The sequence below is a fragment of the Ictidomys tridecemlineatus genome, unplaced genomic scaffold (assembly GCF_052094955.1).
Source record: "Ictidomys tridecemlineatus isolate mIctTri1 unplaced genomic scaffold, mIctTri1.hap1 Scaffold_96, whole genome shotgun sequence".
NCBI lineage: Eukaryota > Metazoa > Chordata > Mammalia > Rodentia > Sciuridae > Ictidomys > Ictidomys tridecemlineatus.
The window spans coordinates 618,372-639,815 of record NW_027526172.1 but is presented as its reverse complement, the minus strand read 5'-3'; the positions used below and the strand labels follow the sequence as shown (position 1 = coordinate 639,815).

Sequence of the window (21,444 nt, the reverse complement as noted above, 5' to 3'; positions counted from 1 at the left end):
ATGACAAGGAAAATACATGTCTTCATACAAACAGAATTATGTGAGACATTAAAATATCCCATTAACATTAAGAACAGACAAGTGTGCTATGTGAATCATTGTTACTTAACAAATGCAATTGGATAAAGAAAGAAAGAAGCGTAATATTGGGAAGAAGTCCAAAGAAAATCTGAGAAAAAATATCACAATTATAGTGGTTGATTATGACATTAATGTAGAAAACCCAATGACTTTTCTAAACATCCAGTTTGAAAAAATGGAAAAAAAGTCATTCCATTGAAAATGATAGCAAAACAAAACATCTGTAAAAAGACAAGAGATTCATAATGTAGAAAACCCAATGACTTTTCTAAACATCCAGTTTGAAAAAATGGAAAAAAAGTCATTCCATTGAAAATGATAAGCAAAACAAAATATCTGTAAATAGACAAGAGATTCATAGAACCTGTTAAAAAAAAACCCATAAAACTCAAATGAGTGACTTAAAATTTGACTTGAATACAAGCCTAGTTGTAGTGTTTCTGAATAGCAACACTCAATTTATAAATTGAGGTACAATTTTAAAAAATGATGCATATGACAGAAAAATAAAGAGAAAATGGCAGTTGATGAGTGTGTTAACTTGAAACTATTGAATAAAGCTTTAGAAAAGGGGCAGGGGGAGGGGAGAGAGAGAGAGAGAGAGAGAGAGAGAGAGAGAGAGAGAGAGAGAGAGAGAGATCAACAGAAGAAAAATAGACCCAAATGCTTAAAGAAACTAAGTTTACACATAAGGTGGCATTTTGAGCAAGTGGGGAGAATATTATTTTATTACAGAAACACATTGTTATATACTGGATTGACACCACTGATCACAGATTGGAGGGAAGAAATAGGGTCTTTACCTCTGTTTCTTGCAATAAAAGATTCCCTCGAAGTCAGAAGATATAAACAAATGAAACCACAAAATTTTAGAAGAAAAAGTAAGTTTATTTATAATCTCAAAATCAGGAAGGCATTTAAATAAACTGTAAATAAATCCCAGTATCTGCAAAGAAAAATACAGATAAATTTACAACATAATATTATAAACATTCTATATGCCAATAAACAAGCAAACTAATAAACACATCAAAAGATAAATGATAAATTAAAATATTTCCAGACATAAGAGAAGAGCCTGACATGCACAAGAAAATGAATTAAGAAAAAAAAGGGGCTGGGGATGTGGCTCAAGCGGTAGCGCACTCACCTAGCATGCATGCGACCCGGGTTCGATCCTCAGCACCACATACCAACAAAGATGTTGTGTCCGCCGAGAACTAAAAAAAATAAATAAATAAATATTAAAAATTCTCTCTCTCTCTCTCTCTCACTCTCTCTCCTCTCTCACTCTCTCTTAAAAAAAAAAAAAAGAAAGAAAAAAAAGCCAAACAACCCTGCTCCAAATAGCATTTTACTAGAGTCTCGTGGTTTATCAACCTTCTTGTTGTAAACAAGTTCTCTTCTCAAGTTGCACACACAGGCACTTGCACATATGCACGCACCCATGCACACATAATACACACAAACCTTCATTTTCTCTAAACAAGTGAATTTATAGGCATTACTCAGAAATTAGTGAAATGCACATATGCACGCACCCATGCACACATAATACACACAAACCTTCATTTTCTCTAAACAAGTGAATTTATAGGCATTACTCAGAAATTAGTGAAATGGATGGCAATTTCTTTTGATCTGAAAATCTAATCTTTCATGATGTGCCCCACTCAGTGGTTGGATGCAGATTAAAGATTTCTAGGAGCTCAGAAGCACAGTTTTGAGCTTTGAGCAGTTACTGAATGACACAATAGAACCACAGAGGTTTTTCTTGGTGAATTACCTTCTGATCTCATTAAAAACAATAACAACCAAGAAGAGGCAATAGTGATTACTACCTGCTAATCTCAGTGGGATATGGTGTCCCCTCTTAGGTTAAAAAATTGAAATTGTTCTTGTCTTTAGAACACATCTCCAGTGAATCACCCATTAACCCTGAGCCAACTTTCTGTGTTGAAACTGGGGTGAACAAGCTATAAGGAGGCAGAACCCCAAAAGTCAGAAACCAGGGCTTATTGCTGTGCAGCCTCTGATGTTCTGACAGCTCCTCCATGTTGACTGCTACTGATGGGCATCTCGGAAAGCCACCATCCCCTCCCCAGTTCTTACTACACAGGGGCCCAGAGAGGTCCCAGTCCCTGCCTCCTGGCCCTGTCACATGGAGAAAAAGCCAAATAATATGCTCATTTTACGGTGTGCATTTGGATGGACATTCTTCTAAAACGAATCATCTCCAACAAGTATGAAGCATCTAAGAAATTCTTATTTTTAAAAAAGCACATTAAAGTGTGTAACTTAGCTTCAGTTATTCCTTCGAGCTGGTATTTCTCACAGAACACTATTTGTCCTTTGAATTTTGCAGAACAGAACAGTGTCGAGGGGTAGCACGTGAATCTTGGGAGTCATCTAGGATCTACAGGGGACACAGCCTCTCATGCACACTTGACTGGGTCTGGTCCTATATTGGAATTGACACAAACTTGAGTCCCTCTGATTTTTCTCAAAAGAATAGGTTTGTAAAAATTAGTCAGCTGGTATAAACATAGTTTACAAGAAACACACACATACACACACAAACAGTGTCTGTCTCACTCTCTTCTATAAACAGCATACAACTGTTTCTCTCTACCGACTCTCATCGGTAGAGAAAAAATATATAGTTGAACTACAGAAAAGCCAGCAGATAGGTTTTAGTTTTTTTTTTTCTTTCACAAGTCAATTATTAGAATGGATTTAGTGAGTGGTTTATTATCATTAGTTTTAATCTAGGTTTGTACACAGGCAAAAGCACACGTTGAATTTTTATGTGGGCCTTATGGCAAATGACATGCAAGCATGCAAAACCAACTGTACAGGCCTGCCCTGGCAGTCTGGAGCCACAGAGATCTCTCTAAATGGCTCTCCAGAAAGAGAACAAATGGGCAAAATGACTGTACAGTGGCCCTGCTGAACATAGTGATGTGCCAATGGTATGCATAAGATATCAAACAGAAAAATACTAAGATCCTATTACTGAAGGTAACAAGGAAACCTGTAACCATCAGGATTGACAGCCACAAAGGATACATCAGAGTTGTCACATTTAATGCTGCTGTGAGTTTACCACAGAATTCTCACCAACAACCACTTTGCCTATCTGTGCATTTCCTATGTGTATAGAACTGGGTGATGTTATGCAAAGTCTTTGGACACAGCCTCCACGAAGTTTGGAGCTGACATGAGGATGCCAATGGTGCAGATGATGGTGAAGACTGAGAAGGCCATGAGGCACAGGCGGTCCACCACGCAGGCTGCAAACTTCCACTCACTACAGACAGCCTCACTCTCATCCTGGCAGCGGAAGCGGTTGGCAATGTAGCGGACCTCCTCCAGGATCTTGGCCAGGTCTGGGTCCCCCTCTGAGGGCTGTCCACCATGCAGAAGGTGCTCATCATGTGTAGGGGAACAAGCCATGCGGCCACACACAACCCCAGAGTCAGGGGTCGGGGCGCAGTGCATGCCTTCCAGGCCTCGGAAGCCGATATACAGAAGGTTCCCGTTGCTGGTAGGAGGCCCTGCACTCGCACTCAACTCCACACTGGCCAGGCTGCAGCGTCACTGCTTGTGCTGGCAAGCTGGGCGGACCTTGTCTTCCCCGGGCCTCTTCATGCGCAGGAACCATGCACACTAGTTAAGAAGAATGACTCTGGTCTGGGGGGACAAGAGAATGTTAAGAGAGGCCAAGAAGTGGATTTTAACTGATCCTGACAGCACTGTGATCCTACATAACAGGCCTGACTTTGTTGATCCTGGGGCTAACACGTTTCATCACCTCCCCAGTGATTCTATATGGGCAGGCGGTGCCAAAGCCTAACAACTGTTAGTCAAACATGAAGTGAGAATAAAAGCTATAACAGGTTTATCACCCTGGTTATGAGCTGATTTTTTTCCCTGGGGTGGGCACACATGCTGCATTCTTTAAGAAGACAGCCTTGTCAGAGGAGGCCTGGCTTGGTAAGAATACCTCTGGGATAGGTAAACAACAAAAGTTACTTTCCCTCTCTGATCTTCACACATCTGTAACCAAGGACCTTCAGGTCTAATCCTCTATCTCCCATACTGTGTGTAAGGCACCCTGGAAGACCACTGTAAATCACAGAGGCACTGGGAGATTTTAACATTTAAGGACAGCCCTTGAACACAAGGACCACTGATTTGAAATAGTTCAGGCTTTCAACATTAGATGGTCACATCTCGTGATGACATTATATCTTTGCAACACTGGTTTTCCAAGTTGCCCTGAAAAAAAAATCAAGTTCCAATGTGAAACAAAAAAATGAAGACAGTGGTTTCCAATCTAATCCCAAGACTCAAGAGGATGTGCTGAATGTACCCTACAGGGGCTCTCATGATGTTAAGACATAAAAGCTAAATTGTTTCAACCTATGTAATAAAGACACTGTTGGGGAATATTTCCTCAGGTCTAGGAGCTCTGTGGAAAAATTCCTGAGACACCAATGTGCTGTGGACCAAGGAAGTCATAGAGCCCCTCATCTTAGGATCCCTTAGGCTACAGTGAACACCAAATAAAAGGATGTCTGGGAAAGTACTTATATTGAAAGTTGAAAGCAGAGTTGGCAAACTTTCTATAAAGAGACAGATGGTACATTTTTAGATCTGCAGGCCACAGATCTCTGTTGCAACTACTCAGCTTACGAAGTAACAAACATAGAAAGGATGTAAACAGATGAGTATAACAATTTTCTAATAACACTGTATTTTAAAAAGTTTGTGGGCTAAATCTGACCAGCTGGGTCTCAGTTTGCCAAACTCTGGCTCAAGTATATTATACACATTTGGTACTAATGTGCCTGAAGAAGTTTGTGAAAAATTACCATGTGAGTTTATATTATTTTTAACTCTCTTGGAAAGAGGGGAGACAGCTAATGTCCCAAAATAAGAAAAAAAAAGGAAGCATTTTTGAAGGCATCTCTAGATAACTATATAATTTTTGTAAGTTTCCCTAGATAAGTATATAAAAAGGGAGCTCTTTTCCTAAAATCATCCAGATACCTATTTCATTTTTTGAGTATGGGAAAATTTCATCAGCAACCTAGCAGATCTATCTCCATGTAGATAGAGATGGTAAGTTGTGAAGCTCATATCTGCAGGAAAGTCTTTCCTGACATTCATTTTTATGGTATCTTATCAAAGGTGACTGAAGCAAACAAGATCTGGGGGCAGGGAATGAGAAGAAGAAGGAAGAAGGAAGAAGGAAGAAGAAGAAGAAGAAGAAACACTAAAATAATTTTCACTATAGCTTCAAAGATAGGCCTTCATTTCACAGTGTGCTTTCCACAGTAGGTGGCACTCTATATCCTAGGAAGGCTGGGTCTCCTGACCCTGGAGTGTTTTTCACCATCTGTGCGGAGGAGGAAAACATAAACCTCTGTGAAAACATCTAGGGTGAATTTGGCCCTCAAGAGACATGTCATCTCACTTGGGCCATTAAGAGCTCTAGGAAGTGAGCTTAATTCTCTCATTTTACACACAGATAAAATGAAGCTCCAAGACGCTAATTAATTGGCTCAAGGTCATACAATAAGCAAGTGGTTACACCAGGTAATGTACCTAGACCTCTGTAGCTTCATCAGTCAGAGACTACATGCTCTTTCTGAGTTCCAGTGACTTAGCCCAACTCCTTCTTGGAAATACCACAAAGTCTTCACCAGACCTTGAGGGAAGGTGTCCGATAGTGATTGCAACTATACCCAGATGCAACTGTGCACATGAGAGCCAAGCAGGGTCAGGCACTTTTCCAGCCATGACTGAATCTGCACATACCCTGAGGCACAAATCCAGCTAATATGATCCACATTGCCAAGTCTATTTTTAATTCCATGGCCTGAATTATTAGCTTTCAAGGCCAAAGCATCTCCAAAGATGAAATTATCCTCTTGGCACTTATCAAACTGTGCTCGTGACCTCTTCTGTTAGGTTATAGTTTTGTTTCTGACTGTGCAAATGTCACATAATGCCACTGCACTCAGCAGTATCTTCTTCAGAGCAACAGATCATTGTAAGAGTCCCTTGGAGGCTGTTTATGTTTTAAAAACACATGGAAGAAAAGAAAAATGTAGTATGCTATATAAAAATGAAATGTATACACTTTATATTTCATTTGTAGCCAATTGGTTCTAACAAGCTCTTATGCTAAGAGGTGAAAAATTAGCATATGCTTTTAATTAAGATTTTTCACAAGAGCAGAGTATTATCAGGTCATTAAAAATGGTTTTGCATCTGTGTTTCATTCCCTTATCTCCATATCAGTTGAATAACTAATAAGAAATAAGTGTTCATATTTTCATAAACAAACACTAAAAGGAAAAAAGAAGAAATTCATTTGAATGTTTCAATATTGGTGGTGGGAGCAGGGTGAAGGGTGGGAATAGGAGCTCAATTTTCTTAGGTATAGTGTTAATATGATGTACACTTTTGAAACAGGTAAATGTATCTAAATGTATCATCTGCTTCAAACAGAAAGAAGGACAGACAGACAGACAAAAAAATAAACTAGAAGCCTACTCTCATATCTGTCCTGGCATCTTTTCCAAGTGTGTCAAATATATGAGAAAGTCAGATGAGAATGTAGTTGCATACGTGCAAATGAATCCCATTTTTTAAAGGGGGTAGGTACTTCTCAAAACAAGTCTCACATATGGTAGCAATGTGACCTATGCAGGAGGCATCATCATTTTAGGTTGAGTGACACTGCTGCTGGCACTATAAGTTACAGGTGAGTTTTTACTAAGTATATGAGAAGAGTGTACATGAAAAGGAACTTGAGGGGGAAACAATAAATTTGCAAGCCCAATATTTTAAAAAAGTGATCTTCCCTTAGTTAACTTGTAGGTAACTATGAACTACTGCACATTGAATGTTCTTAGAAAGCCCAGAAACTTTCTGTTCCTGGAGAGTATATAAATGCATCTCATACTTTATGCTACGTTTAACATGGTGGTGATTCCTAGACTCTCTTCTGGGCTTAAATACAAACTAATGGGTCTCTAAAGACAGGTTCCTTTGGGGATAGAAGAGATTTTTCCATCCTAGACTAAACACTCTGGACAGGAAGACCAAGAAGGTCTGCAGGGTCCACATGAGCATGGGAGGTGAAAACTCAGGTTTTGTTCTGGTGACATGGGGAAACTCCTGGCCCTGGCTCAGTTCTAATCAAGTTATTCCATTTTTTTCCCATCCCCTTTCCTTTCTCTACTAGTAACCTATCTACCTTTACATTATAGGGTTTCCATTAGATTATGTTTCTATGTGTATTAACTGTATGTACACTTGGGCCCTTTATATCTGCAGGTTCCATATCCATGGATTTGACCAACATTTAAGAAAATAACTGCATCTGTACTAAACATGTACAGACTTGTTTTTCCATTATTCTCTAAACAAAATCTAAAAGATTTTTGATATCTACAGGCAATCCTGAAATCAATTTTCTGCAGATACGGAAGGGTAGCTATGTTTTTGTATAGCTCATTCTGTTGTGAAGCCCTCACCGAGTTGCTAAGTGTCTGTGTCATCAGTTGCTTTCTACTGTTGCAAAATTCTCCAATTTGGCCATGCAAAAGAATAGTTTTTAGAAACACTCTGTTAGCAAAATACACAGGCAGCCAGTTATGTGAGCCATGCTCTGGGATGTCAGGTTAAAACACTGTCATAGGATGGATACTAAGAGGCACACTCACCATAACTACACTCTCTGAAAAGAGGTTGAAGTCAGAGAGGTGAAGTCATATGAAAAACAGACCCGTTTGTTTTGGAGTGCTACTTTGGGGGCTGGTTTTTAAAACAGATAAACCATATGAAGACTCTGCTTTAGGGAGGGGCTCTGACTCCATGGGAGTGAGAGGAACGTACCCACTTAGGCATCTTGCCCCCATCAGGGTCATGGTGGTGATATTGCAGCACAATCACTGTCACCACAACAGAGAGGCCCACAATGATCATGGTGCTGGCAAAGTACTGGGCTGTGAAGAGAACAGACACAGGGTGAGATCTGAGGCCCCAGGAGCACTGAAAGTCACAGGAGGAGTGTGCAGACCTCGCTCTCTTACTGTCAGTGACTGGCTGTCTGGGCCAGGCCTATAGCCCACTGCCCACACCCCTGGTGGGAAGCAGGCAGCCTAGAACCCAAAGACCTGACTTCCCATCACTGTATAGGAGTGGTACCTCCCATAATAAACCTCATAGGTGCTGGCAGAATGCTGCTTTGCAGCCTCACAACTGAATTGGAGGATTTGCTTCCCTGACAAGGAATAGAACCCCAGCTGCAGTAATGAGAGTATCAAATTCTAACCACTAGACTGGGTATCCTTTTGTATGGTTCCATTTATTTCCATACAGGAAGGTGCAAAGCACCTGTCATTCCTCCCCGAGCAGAAGGTCATGCCTCATACCTGTCTTGGACAAAACATATATTTCCCCCAAATACTTATTATATGGAAACCCTGAGTTATTCCTGGAAACAATGACTAAGAGGTAAATTGTATGTTTCTCCCTTTGTAACAAAACATTTGTAGACAAACAAGGTCTCAACCAAAATAATGAATCTCTAATGATAAAATCTTTGACCTCAAAGCAAGAATAAGTGGGAGAATTATGGTATAATAGGCAATTTTGCATGTTTTTTTTTCTTTGAGATGGGAGTCTCACTATGTTGCCCTGGTTGGTTTTGAACTCTTGGATTCAAGTGATCCTCTTGCCTCAGCCTCCTGAGTACTAGCACCACAGTGGCACACCACCACTCCTAGCCATTTCAGTAACTTAAAGCCTAACCACAAAGTTGAATATCCTCTTCCCACTATTTGGGCCCAAGTGAACAGAGGCAATAGGTGAGGGAGCAATACAGCTCTTCAGGGCATGAAGGACACATTTCTACTCTTTGCATCTACTGGGAAATGCTAGGGACTCTCTAAATCTGTAGTTCTAGAAAGGAGCCTGACTCTTGACTTACCTATCAATGGCACTGAATCAGATGTTGCAGGCATAATCTCTGCTACAAGCAGCATGAAGACAGTTAGAGACAGTAAAACTGTGATCCCTAAAACAAACACACAGAAGATCCTCAGACAAAACAGGCAACAAGTTCTAAATTTCCTCTACCAGTAATTGGGTCATCTAACCTGAGTTTCAAAGAATTAAGGAGTTGCTGGGGAAAGGCTTTGGGACAGATGGTTTCTTACATATGGGCATTTAAATGTTTTTCTGGAAGAAAGTCTCTATCACCTGTCAAAGTCCCAAAAGAATCTCTGACAAAGACAAGTTTTGGAATCAGAAATTTGGAGAAATCAACACAGAACAATTATCTGTCAGTTTCTTTACCGCAATATTATTGAGAGGTACCTCCACACAGCGGGAAAAGAAACCTTGCAGTCAGAAGGCCTGGTTTCAGGTTTTGACTCTGCCATTTACTAGCTGTGTGATCTTAGAAAAGTTATGTAATATTCTGAACCTTGTACTCAGAAGGTGAAATGTTTGTGATTGATGAACTGAGACACTGAGAAATTCTTTGAGATATTTAAAAAGTCATTTCACCATTCAAAGTTTTACTTTACTTATCTTCATATGGAAGCAACTGTAAGGAATCATGCTGCATACAATAGAAAAATGCAAGCTGAAACCGAGCTAAACTCTTCCCTGTCCACAATGAAGGCTGACTTGTTGCCACCATGGAGAAAAAGCACAGGCACTTCCGGGCATAATCAAACTAGCTGGTCCTCCATGGGTGAATCCATACTCTTTGTAGGATCAGAGGATTCCAGGATCCTGTGTTATTCTCAGGAGGGTACATCCATCCAGTTTGGAGCACAAATCAGGAGCCTATGATACTCTGGAGCTGCTTTGGTCTAAGAGGTTCATGAAGAATAAGTCAGGCAGGCCCTTGGGACCCCAAAATACATCCCTGTACCATCCACAGTGAACCCTCCAGAGCTGACCTAAAGGAAGGGCCTCCAGTCTCAGACTCTTGCCAAAGATATGGGCACTTACCAAGGGAGATTTTCTCCCCAGAGTCTGCAGGGAGCAAGAACACTAGCAGGGCCAGAGCTGAGATGAGTACACAGGGGATGAGCAGATTAAGGCCATAGTAGAGTGTCCTGCGGCACATGGTTACCGTGTAGGTGACATCTGGGTATGGCTCTTTGCAGCACTCATAAAACTTCTCACTCCTTTTGCCTGGAATTCCTGCATGGGGAGGAGGAGAAAAGGAACTATCATTTGAAAACATAATTACTGTGTTTGTTTCCATGTATATACCACACACGAGCATAGCCCTGGAGTTTGCTAAGTACTAAAAATCCTGGTAACTGATGTTTGAACAAACCCTTGCTAGTTTGTTATAAAATTGTTTTAAGATATCTCAGTGATACTTAAGCAAATGGGTAAATATTCTTTTGAAGGATTATAAGTACATAAAAGTACATAAGAATAAATGATGCACTTTCAATTTTTATCATTATAAAAGTAATTATAGTCATGAGCCACATAATGATGCTTCTGTCAAAGATGAAACAAGTGAATCTGGGGTTGTGGCTCAGTGGTAGAGTACCCATTTGGCTTTCATGAGGCACTGGGTTTGATTCCCCAGCACCAAAAAGCAAACAAATAAAAAAGAAATTGAGGGCTGGAGATGTGGCTCAAGCGGTAGCACGCTCGCCTGGCATGCGTGCGGCCCAGGTTCGATCCTCAGCACCACATACCAACAAAGATGTTGTGTCTGCCGAGAACTAAAAATAACTATTAAAAAATTCTCTCTCTCTCTCCTTTCACTCTCTCTTTAAAAAAAAAAGAAATTGATAAAAAATGTGCTTCAGTTTTATATCACCTACTGAACTATAGCTGTCTCAGTTTGTGTATGTACAGTGTATGATGCTTGCATAATGACAAAATCATGCAACAAAGCATTTCAGAATGCATATTTATTCAGTGTTAAGTGAATCTTAACTACATTGCTTTTCCATTTTAAATGGCTGTTGATAAAATAAAAGTGAAAATGACTGCAGAGTAGTAAAAAAAAATGTTTTTCTAAGTCTTAGAGATTTGCTGACAGGGTAGATTGCAAGATAAATTTCATGTTGAGAACTGAATCTTACAGAAGGAACAATTTTTTCATAATCTAACAATTCCTTGCAAGATGTGAGGAATGCTACAATGACCAGTTTGCCTCCTGAGCTTGACAATCCAATGGACTATGAAATTTATGATCACCCTGATTTGCATCCATTTCCAACTACTAGAGTTGCCTCAATCTTGTTGATCTTTTTCCCCAAATGCTAAGCTTTTATACCCACTTCTTGTTATAAACCCCAAGCTCAACTATCCCTAAGCAGACTTGTTCAGTGTGTAGCCAAACCCATTTCCCAATATTTGTAAATGTGTTTTGCTCCTGAATAAAACTGTTTTTACTTTATCTGAACCTCATTTATGACATTCACACTGTTGATTGAAAGTTGCTGTGCAATCATATTTTAGCAATGGCGTGGACTTGAAGATGTCACCAGCACTGACTTGTTTAAACATGTCCTCACCAAGCTGCAAATTCCTCCTGAAAGTGTTAGATTCACTCATTGTTGTTGGTTTCTCATCCTATAGCTCTCAGTAAATGATGAAGAATGCTGCAGAGTTCAAAAAATGCTCACACTGGAAAGGTCAGTGGAAAATCCCTAACTTTTAAACTTCAACAGGAAGAAAGCAGTTTTTTTTTTCCCCAGGCTGCAAGTCTTGTATCTTTGCTGGGCTTACCCACGAGATCCCATTCTCCATTGGGGATATAGCCACTGATATCTGCCTCCTGCATCTGCAGGTCCAAGGACCACCCTCCATAAGACCAGGATCCAAACTTCAGTTTGCAATGCTGCACGTCAAAGGGGAACCAGCGCACATCAATATAGCAGGAGCTCTTGAATATGCCTGTGTTAGTGATGAAAACAACCAGAAGGCTGAAGTGGAAGACAACTGAGATGGATTCAAAATACACAGCAGTCCCTCTAGACCATGTTGCACCTTCAAACTGCTTCTAAACCTACCCAGAAAAAAATTGTATATATTTTATCTATCTATCAATTGATCAATCTATTGATCTATCAATCTATCTTGCAAACCTCTAGACAAGCAGCTCACCTAAAGCTTCACTGTCTTCTGAAATTCAAAAACCATGACAGCTTCTGTTGAAGAAGACTTCTCAGGGCTTTTTGTGCAAAGAAATTAGTTTTATAAACTTGTGTTTGCTCTGTGCATCAGACTCAATAGCAGGAGAAAAATAAAGAACATTATAAAAAAAAACCCTCAAAGGAATTAATAAAAATGCTCAAGAATCTAAAGTATGGGGGCATGTATTTCTGTGTGGGTATGTTTGGTCTGGGAAGGCATTTTATTTAGCTAACCAATTGGGAAAATATGTGGTTATCTAGAAATAAATGTGGAGGATTCTAGATCAAGAATAGAACAACAGGCTGGGGTTATGGCTCATTGGTAGAGCGCTTGCCTAGCTTATGTGAAGCACTGGGTTCGATTTCAGTGCTACATAAAAATAAATAAGTAAAGATATTGTGTCCATCTACAATTAAAATAAAAATAAAAATACAACAAAACCTGACAGGTGTAAGCCCAAGAGAATACAAGGAAGGGTTTCCACTGAAAGAGGAAGTTCAGGCTCTGTTAAGTTGAAAGTGAATTTCCCAGAAGGTCATGAAGATGAAATCATTCTAGTTTTTATTTTTATGCCCTGTTCTCTTCCCTGCTCAGAGAAGATTGAGCAACACTAGAAGGCATGATTGGCTTAAGTGTCCCACTGCTGGTGGGGAAAGGCAGGTACTTTGTAAATGTCAACTATCAAGTTAAATAAAGACCATAGGGAGGCAGGGACTCAAAGTGCCTTGAAAACCCAGACTTCACCTCACAGCCAAGTTGTGAACAGATAATAAATTATTTGCCCCCTCAAGGTCCTCTAAACATGATTTGCAGCATTATTTCAAATGTTTATAGGAATCTGGAAGTCTTAACTGACACTCCCCTTCCATTAGTAGTGTGGATTCCCCCAAACCCAGACTATTTGCAAGTTAAAACATTCTATAACTATACAATTCCATTTCTATGAAAAAATCCAAGAAAGACACAGAAAACAGATCTGTAGTTGCCTGGGGCTGGCTGTGGGAGTGGGAATTAACTGCAAATAGGCAAAAGGGATCTTTGTGGAGGGAAGGGAATGCTCTAAAATGGGATTGTGGTAATGGTTGCACAACTCTAAATTTACTAAAAATCACTGAATCATGTACTTAAAATGTATGATATGTAAATTCTACCTCCATAAAGCTATTAAAAATAAATGCATAAAATGAAGCAGGAAAAGTCACGTTATAATCAAGTCTCTATTTCAAACCCCACACCCAAAACACTCTTTTATACCCATGTAACACTAAGCATCACTAAGCAGGGACAGAGCAGTGTCCCAGAACCAGCCCTACATGACCCCAAGGCACAGGGAGTTCTGTACCCTTCCTTCCAGTGTAAGGTATTGTCCCAGGTCACAACACAATGTGTCCCATCCTGACCAGACTCCCAGGGCCACTGAGGAAGGGTCATAGGATGGAGTCTCACAGAGTCTGTTGCATTCAGAGCATTTGAGGGTCCAGAGTGTTGCCCTGGTAGCTGAAGATAAACTCAGTCCTAAGAACAATTTGCAGCAACATATTCCTCTACCCTGGAGACTACTGGACACCATCTTCTAAAATGGCCCTTATAATGGCACTCATAACAGAAGCTATAACTTGCAGGCCGGTTGAAAAGGAACTCAGATGTGCTGGAAGGCATTCCACAGCCGGTCTACAGAGGACCCACTGTCAGAAGGAAAGGCTAGGGTAGTAAAAATGGGGGGAATTGCCCAAGAACAGTTGTGTTAAGACAGAAAGCCTGAAAAGCTAGATTTCTTCAATCTATACAAATATTATAGGGAGGTGTATGTCTTTGATAGATTCAGTCACTCATCCATTCACATGGGCCACACATGGTTGAGGAGCCAAGGATTCTAAGGTGAGCAAACACAGATTCTGTCTAGAGGATGTTTATCATCAGCTGACAGAAAGAGCATGTAAACAACAACCCAAAAAGCAAAGCTGGCTGACTTTGCTGTGTGCAGTGGAATGAGTAAGACAGACTGTTGAAGGGGTGTATGTGTGTGTGTGTGTGTGTGTGTGTGTCTGTGTGTGTAATGTGAGAATATGTGATGTGTGTGTGGTTGTGTGTGGGTGGTATGAGTGTGTGCAAGCTGGTAGTGAGATAATTGCAGGTTCCTTTTGAGTAGGCAGTTAAGTAAACCAGACAGTATAGGAGAAAATCCTTGAAAAGAATATGTTAAAAAAAAAGTTCTAAAAGCTAAACCCAAGATTGGTTAATATTCATATGCTAAAACAATCCACCTTGTGCCTCAAGGCCAAAAATCTGAATTTACCAAGCTGTGGATAACTCAATGAACAGCCTAGGGCCTTAGAAATCCCAAGAAATAATGGGTTTGGGGATGGGGGGTGGAGGTCTATCCCAGAAAGTGTCTCACCATGAGAAAGCTGAAAAGGAAAAAAAAAAAAAACTAGTTCAGGAACAAGTCAGTAATGAGCTCCCTAGAAAGCACTGAACCTAACATCTAACCCTTGAGTGCTCTTGAATGCATGAACTCAATACACCATGCAGCACTCCCACCATCTCCCCCAACACCTGGAACACCTGCCAAGACAGGAAGTCGAGGAAAGTGGAGGACCGAAGTGGAGGAGAGGGGACCTGATTGTCTGATTTGTTGGTTGGAAGGGAGAAAAAAATGGTTTGGATATCAGACTTGTGGGTCACAAGAGGGAAGAAAGGGCATGTTTATCTGACTTACATGTTGGAATGGAGACAAAAGGACCTGAGTATCTGGATTATGGGTAGAAAAGAGAGTTGGAGATTATCCCCAACAAGGAAGACTTGCTTTAATTATGGACTGACTTTACAGAGCACATGGCAGAAAATAAGAACCCCCGGCACATGCTGGCAAAGACCACTTGAGCCAGGATTCCAAGAAAAAAAGAGAAAGATGGCAGTCTTGAGGGGACCGTGAAAGCACAGAGAGAAGGGAAGAGGAGGAAGCAGGATGCATGTAAGAGCCAGTTGACCCTCAGGTGGGCCATCAACTGGGCTGATATTTGCTTAATTTACTTGCTTAAATTTTCCAACTGGAAGAAGACAAAGAAAATGGGTCTTACCTGGAGGAAGATACTGGCAATGTCCAGAAGAATTCACCAAGACATTGGTGTGGAATGTGGCATCAAACCTCTCATCAGCACTAGAATCAGAAAATGGAGTTTTGTGAGCCAGTGCTATGAGGCTGTGGATTCCTCAGTGCACTTAGATTAGTTGAGCCCCTGGTCAGAACAGTAGCAGCTTTCTAGGGGCTCCTGTTTGTACCCAGGTCTCTAAAATCAATTAAGGAGAACACCTGTAGATGGGAAAAAAAATCTCAACATCTCCACAGGAGATAAGGAACATAGGTGCATGTGGCCACCCCGTTCACCTCACAGGACAGGTCATAACCTTCTATGTTCAAAGCTTTACTTCCAATCTCTTCAAATGGGCCCAATACTTGCTGAGGATTAACAAATGTACTCCATATGTTTGAAACTGCAGGTGCAGGAGGGAGCTGGACACAGAATCCCAAAGGGGCTCTGGTCCACAGCTGGTAATGATGAAGGTGGGGGTAGGAAGAGATAGCAAATTTAGCACAAGTTTTAGATGAATGTGCCCCAAGACCCTCCCCTGTCAGTGACAACTTAGATAAATGCGCACACGGACCCGTGCACACCCACACATACACACACCCCTAAAAGGGGGAAAAAAGGATTAAAAGTAAAAACCTAAATTAACCATGACTTGCTTTTCTATTTTCTGACATTTCACATCTGAGGCCTTGCTGACCTGGAGGAACTGCCCCTCCTGGGATTAGTCAATTCCTAGAAACAGTAAACAAGTCTTCAAGACCTCTTTTCAAATATAAATCAATCAATCCAGAGCCTACCTCTCAACTCCCATTCTATCAGGCTCTCACACTTGGGGGTCACTATCCACCAGCCCTAATCACCCCAGGGATGTGAAAGTATTCAAATCAGCCCATTATAAACCTGCTTATTCTGCCTGACCTGTTCCTTCCCTGGCAAACCACAATAAAAGCTCCTATCTATCTACATTTTCCTTGATTTCTTTGCCTTATAATCAATCCGGCACTTCCCCCTGTATCCCTGACTCAGGGGTGAGTTATGCTTCTTGTTGTTAGGAAACTTTGAATAAAATCTTCTTTCTTAGCAACAGTCAGTTCTGTGTCTATATGTCTTACCATATTGATTAAAATAAATCCTGGGTAGTGTTAAAACACAGTCCTTCTACATATAAATAATAATAAACTGCCTCAAGAAAACCTAGGCAAAAAAAAAGATGCTCATTCCACAGAGTCAAATTGCCCCTCATTTTGATGACCAGAAAACTTCTAGTAAGGGCTGCCCACATGGATGGACAGAGGCTCAGTGAGCCTTTTCTATGCCTTGGTCCTCTCAGGAGAAAACACAGAACCACTACATATTTGTGATCAGTCTTTACATGAGATTTACAATCAAGGATACACATCTTTTAAAAATCCAAAGAGATCTGTCCATGAAAAGAATACAAAATTACTTCTTTAAAACTGTAATATTCTCCCCCAAAATTCAAGAGGATATTGCAATTAGGAAAACAGCAATATGGAAATTAAAGCTAAAATTGATGAAATAATTTTCTAAATAAATATTTGGAGGTTTGGCTGATAAAAAATCAGAGATGACAAGTAGGACAGAAATGATACACCTCCTAAGGACAAGGCCAGGAGAGCTCCAGTCCATTCAGAGACAACAGGAGAGTAGGAGGGAGAAAATTACTAAAGAAATCACACAAAGAAAAATTTCCAGAGCAGAAAAAAAACCATTCGAGCATGAAGGCAAAGAAAGGCATTTTCAAGAATACTGAAGCCTCAAAGAGCTTTCTCCCACATATGTGTCCTTGGTCAGCTTCAGAAAAAATGAGGATGAAACTGAGAAAGGAGAAACAAACTTTTAGATGAAACCTGGGAACAGAGGTGAGGATCACCACAACAATCCAGACAGGAGCCCAGGAACAGAGAGTCCCAACGAGAGATGCTAGAGATTTCTCCTAGGAAATGGAGATGCAGAGCAAGAGACAGAAGAAATAACAGGCTGGAAAACATCATGGATTTGATTTAAAATATATTAAAAACCATCTTCAAATAAGAATAACAGGAACCAGAAGCTGAAGGAAAAAAGTACATAAGAAAGTCATGATTTGAATATGATAAATATGAGGAATTTTAAAGGAAGAAAAGGAGGGAGGGACGGAGGCTCAGTTGACATAAAAGAATTATCCACTGAGACAATAAAGAACACATCCACCTGGTAACATCCAAACACCAGAAAGGAAAGACAGAGAGGAAGTAGGATAAGGATGTAAATATTCTTGCTTGATTGTAGTCTGTATCTGACTGCGTTAATGAATCATATCAGAAACCATAACTGGGCATAAAATAGCTAAAAATGCAAACCTTCAAAAATGTAACAACTCAGAATAGCACCATGGTTTTCAAACTAGGTTCTCTGGGACCCTAACATACTATGGAAGTCTTTTGAGATTTCTGCAAATGCTTGATTCCAATATTTTCTTTTCTTTGTATTTTTAAAATACGAATCAAGGTCCATGCAATCAAATGATTATACATAAAATTTTAACTTTTCAGAGATTACCAATATTAATTTATGGGTCATTTTATTCCCCTTTGGGTGAGAGATAAACTGAAATTTCTCTTGCCATGAATGTACACCACATTTGAATTTCTTGTAAATGATTCACCACATGAGATTTCAGTTTTGCATTACTCTTTTAAAAAATGCAAGTTTGTGTCTATAGTTACATAACAATGAATCTACACCAGACTTGGCATGTGTTCTGCCACTGACAATGGTCCTTGGCAGCAACAACAGAAAGTGTGGTCTGATGCCATGCCACAGGATACAAAATTTTGTGTATTTTAGGCTTGGGTTTCTTTCCTGGTTTTTATATTTATAATAAATACTATGAGCATCTGTTAGATCAATGATCCAACTCTGGAAAAAAAAAAAAAGCAGTTTCTACGAGCTTTTTCTCCAAGCATTTATTCCAATTTAAGTAAAGAGATTTTTAAGACCACAAGGGTAATAGGTTAAAACAAGATTAAAAAACTGTTGCCATTAGCAACAGCTTACCTGTGTTACTCCATGATTTCAAAGTATTGTTCATCCATACAGAATACTGAGATACATGGGATTGTGACATTGCAATTGTTACCAAAACTCGAAAATCAATATACATGATAGCAGTTAAAATGTTCTTTCCCATAGGCGAGTTGATTTTATCAATAAATAATACAAAAGTGAACTCATGTAACAGATGTGTGCTAAAAAGTACTTTCATCTGTTTTGAACATAAGGGCTGGAGATAAGATTGACTTGAAAAGGGACCTTGTTGCAAAACACTGAGTTTGAACATAGCTCTCCAAGACAAATAATGAGATTTTTCTGAAATATAAATGGCTAAAGCCACTCATTTTGTGGGTGGCCACAAAATCCACAGTCTGCTGCACAGCCTGGCCTTTTGCACACAGAAATGTCCGACAGATGCCAGAACACAGCAACCACAGTGCATGTGATCTTGAAGCCTTCCTGCTGGGAAAATCTGATAACCACAGAGATGAGATTGGTCCACAGGGAATCACTTCATTCCTCTCTCTGCTTTTGTGTATATTTGAAATTTTCTATATTAAATAGTTTGAAATGTATATATATATATATATATATATATATATATATATATATATATATATATATGCATTTTTTCCTTGACTACTGAAAGACACAAGGCATCCATAGAGTTTTGAGGATGCCCAACCTGGTCCCTAGGTTTCCTGCCTTCCTCTGGCTGCCTTCATCCTCCTCCAGCCAGAGATGACCAGAGTGCCATCTTGATGTAAGGAGACCTTTGAGTCTCACCACCAACCACAAAGGGGGCACTCACTGAGGACAAATTTAACTCGGATACTCAGGATATAGGTTCTGTCCTTAGGGGAGGGGTCAGGAGGAAAGGCCCCTACACAGACTCTAGAGATGGGCAGAGAAGCTACAAAGTTCCGCCATGCTTCTAGAAGGGGACATGATCTTATCATGTTCCTGAGGATAAAATTAAATGATGGAGGCTTCAGGAACTTCTGTTTCCCTAGACCATGGGTGTTTTTCTCACCCATGGTCTAGGGAAAAAAAAACTATCTAAGCAGTGAGGCTAGAAAGGGGCTTGGGGAAAAACTGAGGGTGGCTGTGCCAAGCAGGGTTCAGGGGCCCAACCTAAGGGGATGACCAACAATGCTTTCAGATGTAGGGAAAGCATAAAGTGGGAGATTCCACAGGGCATAGGTGGATCATGTGGGTCTGAAGTTGGAACTCTCCCTTCTTCATATCCTTGGGGTCCCATGTAGTGCCTCACTGTATTTTGTATCTGCAAAGAGCCCTGGAATTAGATCCCTCTGATCCCAGTTTCAGGATAAACTCCTCAACTTGCCCTGTTGCCATGAGCACCACCACTGAGCTTGAGAGGCTCAACCATAATCATGCAAGGGAGAGTGTCTGGGCCAACCACAGAGAAGGAAGAAATGGACCACCAGAGAGAAAAAATAAAAATAAAAAACAGTGAAGCTCAGTCATCAAGAAGTATCAGCAAGTCCAAGTCCCAATGGAATATGTGTTCCACAGAATAAGAATGTGCATCCAGGAACAGATGAAGCTTTGAAAAAAAAATCCAGGTATACTGTACAAAGAGGATACCATGTGTGGGTTCAGAATGACCCCCAACTAATGAAGTCTCAAGTGAAATCAGTCCCATCCCATCTGAGCATTTAATATCCTTGAAAGACTATGAGAAGGAAGAGTAGACTAGCTGAAAATGCTCTTATCTGAAAATACGTAAGACAGGAGGAAGGAGAAGCCCATACATTTCAGAAGACAATGGTTCTAAGGCACCATTTATTTTAGATTTCTAAAGAAAGGAAAAAAAATCTGTAAAGTACATATTAAGACACAGGGTAAAGGCACTACTGATGCAAGGTAGGTCCCAATTTCAAGAGGGAAAACAAGTTTGCTTAAAATAGATGGATTTTGTTAGATGAATTTTATACATTTGTACCTATATCTATACACCCTGTCATAGATATTCTGATTAAGTTCCATGTTTTCTTCTAAAACATTTCTTCTATGACCCACTGTATGGCCTATTACAGTCTGTGATGAAAAGCTTGTGTAGAACCAAATTTTCATGGTCATTTCTAAGCTGCTAGAAGTTCCAGGAGGTTATGTCTGGGTCATCAGTAGAAGGCTTCCAGAAGAATCCATTCAAGAAAGAAAATAAAACTGTATTTATCAGAAGCAGAAAGGAAGTGGATAGGAAGGAAGTAGGGAGATTCCAAAAACATAAATTAGCAGATATGTTAGATGAAGGAGCCTAAAGACCTAATATACAACAAGAGGATTACTGTCTGTATTTGGGAGACCTGTTAAATGTAGACTTCATCTGCTAGTGTTACAAAAGCAAACAAACTTAAGAAGAATGGGTAACTATGTGAGATGATGGGTATGTTCATTTGTTTCACTACAATAATTTTTACTATGCATGTTTATCTCACGATATCATGCTATATACCTTAAATATACACAGTGAAATTTATTTTGCAAAGGAGAATCCTTTCTTTATTAATTTACACGTTCAATTATCCATAACATTGATATTATTATCAAACAATTGGATATAACATTGGATGGATTATAACAATTTTCTAAATAGCATAGGGATATTATCATCACATGTTTCAAGTTTCTGGGTTCTTTATTTTGTTCCTTGAGCTATATGCCTATTCCTGACCCAGTACAATTCAACATCATATTAATTATTACAGAATTATGAAAGTGCTGGTATTTGGCAAGGCAAGTCCCTCAAACTAGTGCTTTTTCTTTGAAATTGCTTTAGCTATTCTTGACATTTTGCTCATTATTGTAAAGTTTAGGATCTGCTTGTCTAGTCCCACTAAGACACTGTTGAGACTTTTGGTGGAATCACATTAAATTAAACTTGGGAAAACTTGACAGTGTTATGTTACTGAGATTTTTGAGGCATATATTGATATAATACAACATTTATATAAATATTTCTTAGTGTGTATTAATACTTTTT

At 39.8% G+C, this 21,444-nt stretch overlaps 1 pseudogene across 1 annotated transcript in view; it reads right to left on the bottom strand.

Annotated features, from left to right (window-relative positions):
* Positions 1–948: 948 nt before the first annotated feature.
* Positions 949–21,444, bottom strand: part of LOC144374931 (neuronal acetylcholine receptor subunit alpha-7-like) — a 107,016-nt pseudogene continuing 86,520 nt past the window's right edge. The window contains exons 5-13 of the transcript XR_013434166.1: positions 15,366–15,445; positions 11,878–12,045; positions 10,126–10,320; positions 9,092–9,178; positions 7,996–8,105; positions 3,202–3,774; positions 1,648–2,542; positions 1,232–1,551; positions 949–1,027 (exon numbers count right to left, since the gene is read on the bottom strand). The product of XR_013434166.1 is annotated as a neuronal acetylcholine receptor subunit alpha-7-like (transcript). The remainder of the gene's footprint in view (positions 1,028–1,231; positions 1,552–1,647; positions 2,543–3,201; positions 3,775–7,995; positions 8,106–9,091; positions 9,179–10,125; positions 10,321–11,877; positions 12,046–15,365; positions 15,446–21,444) is intronic.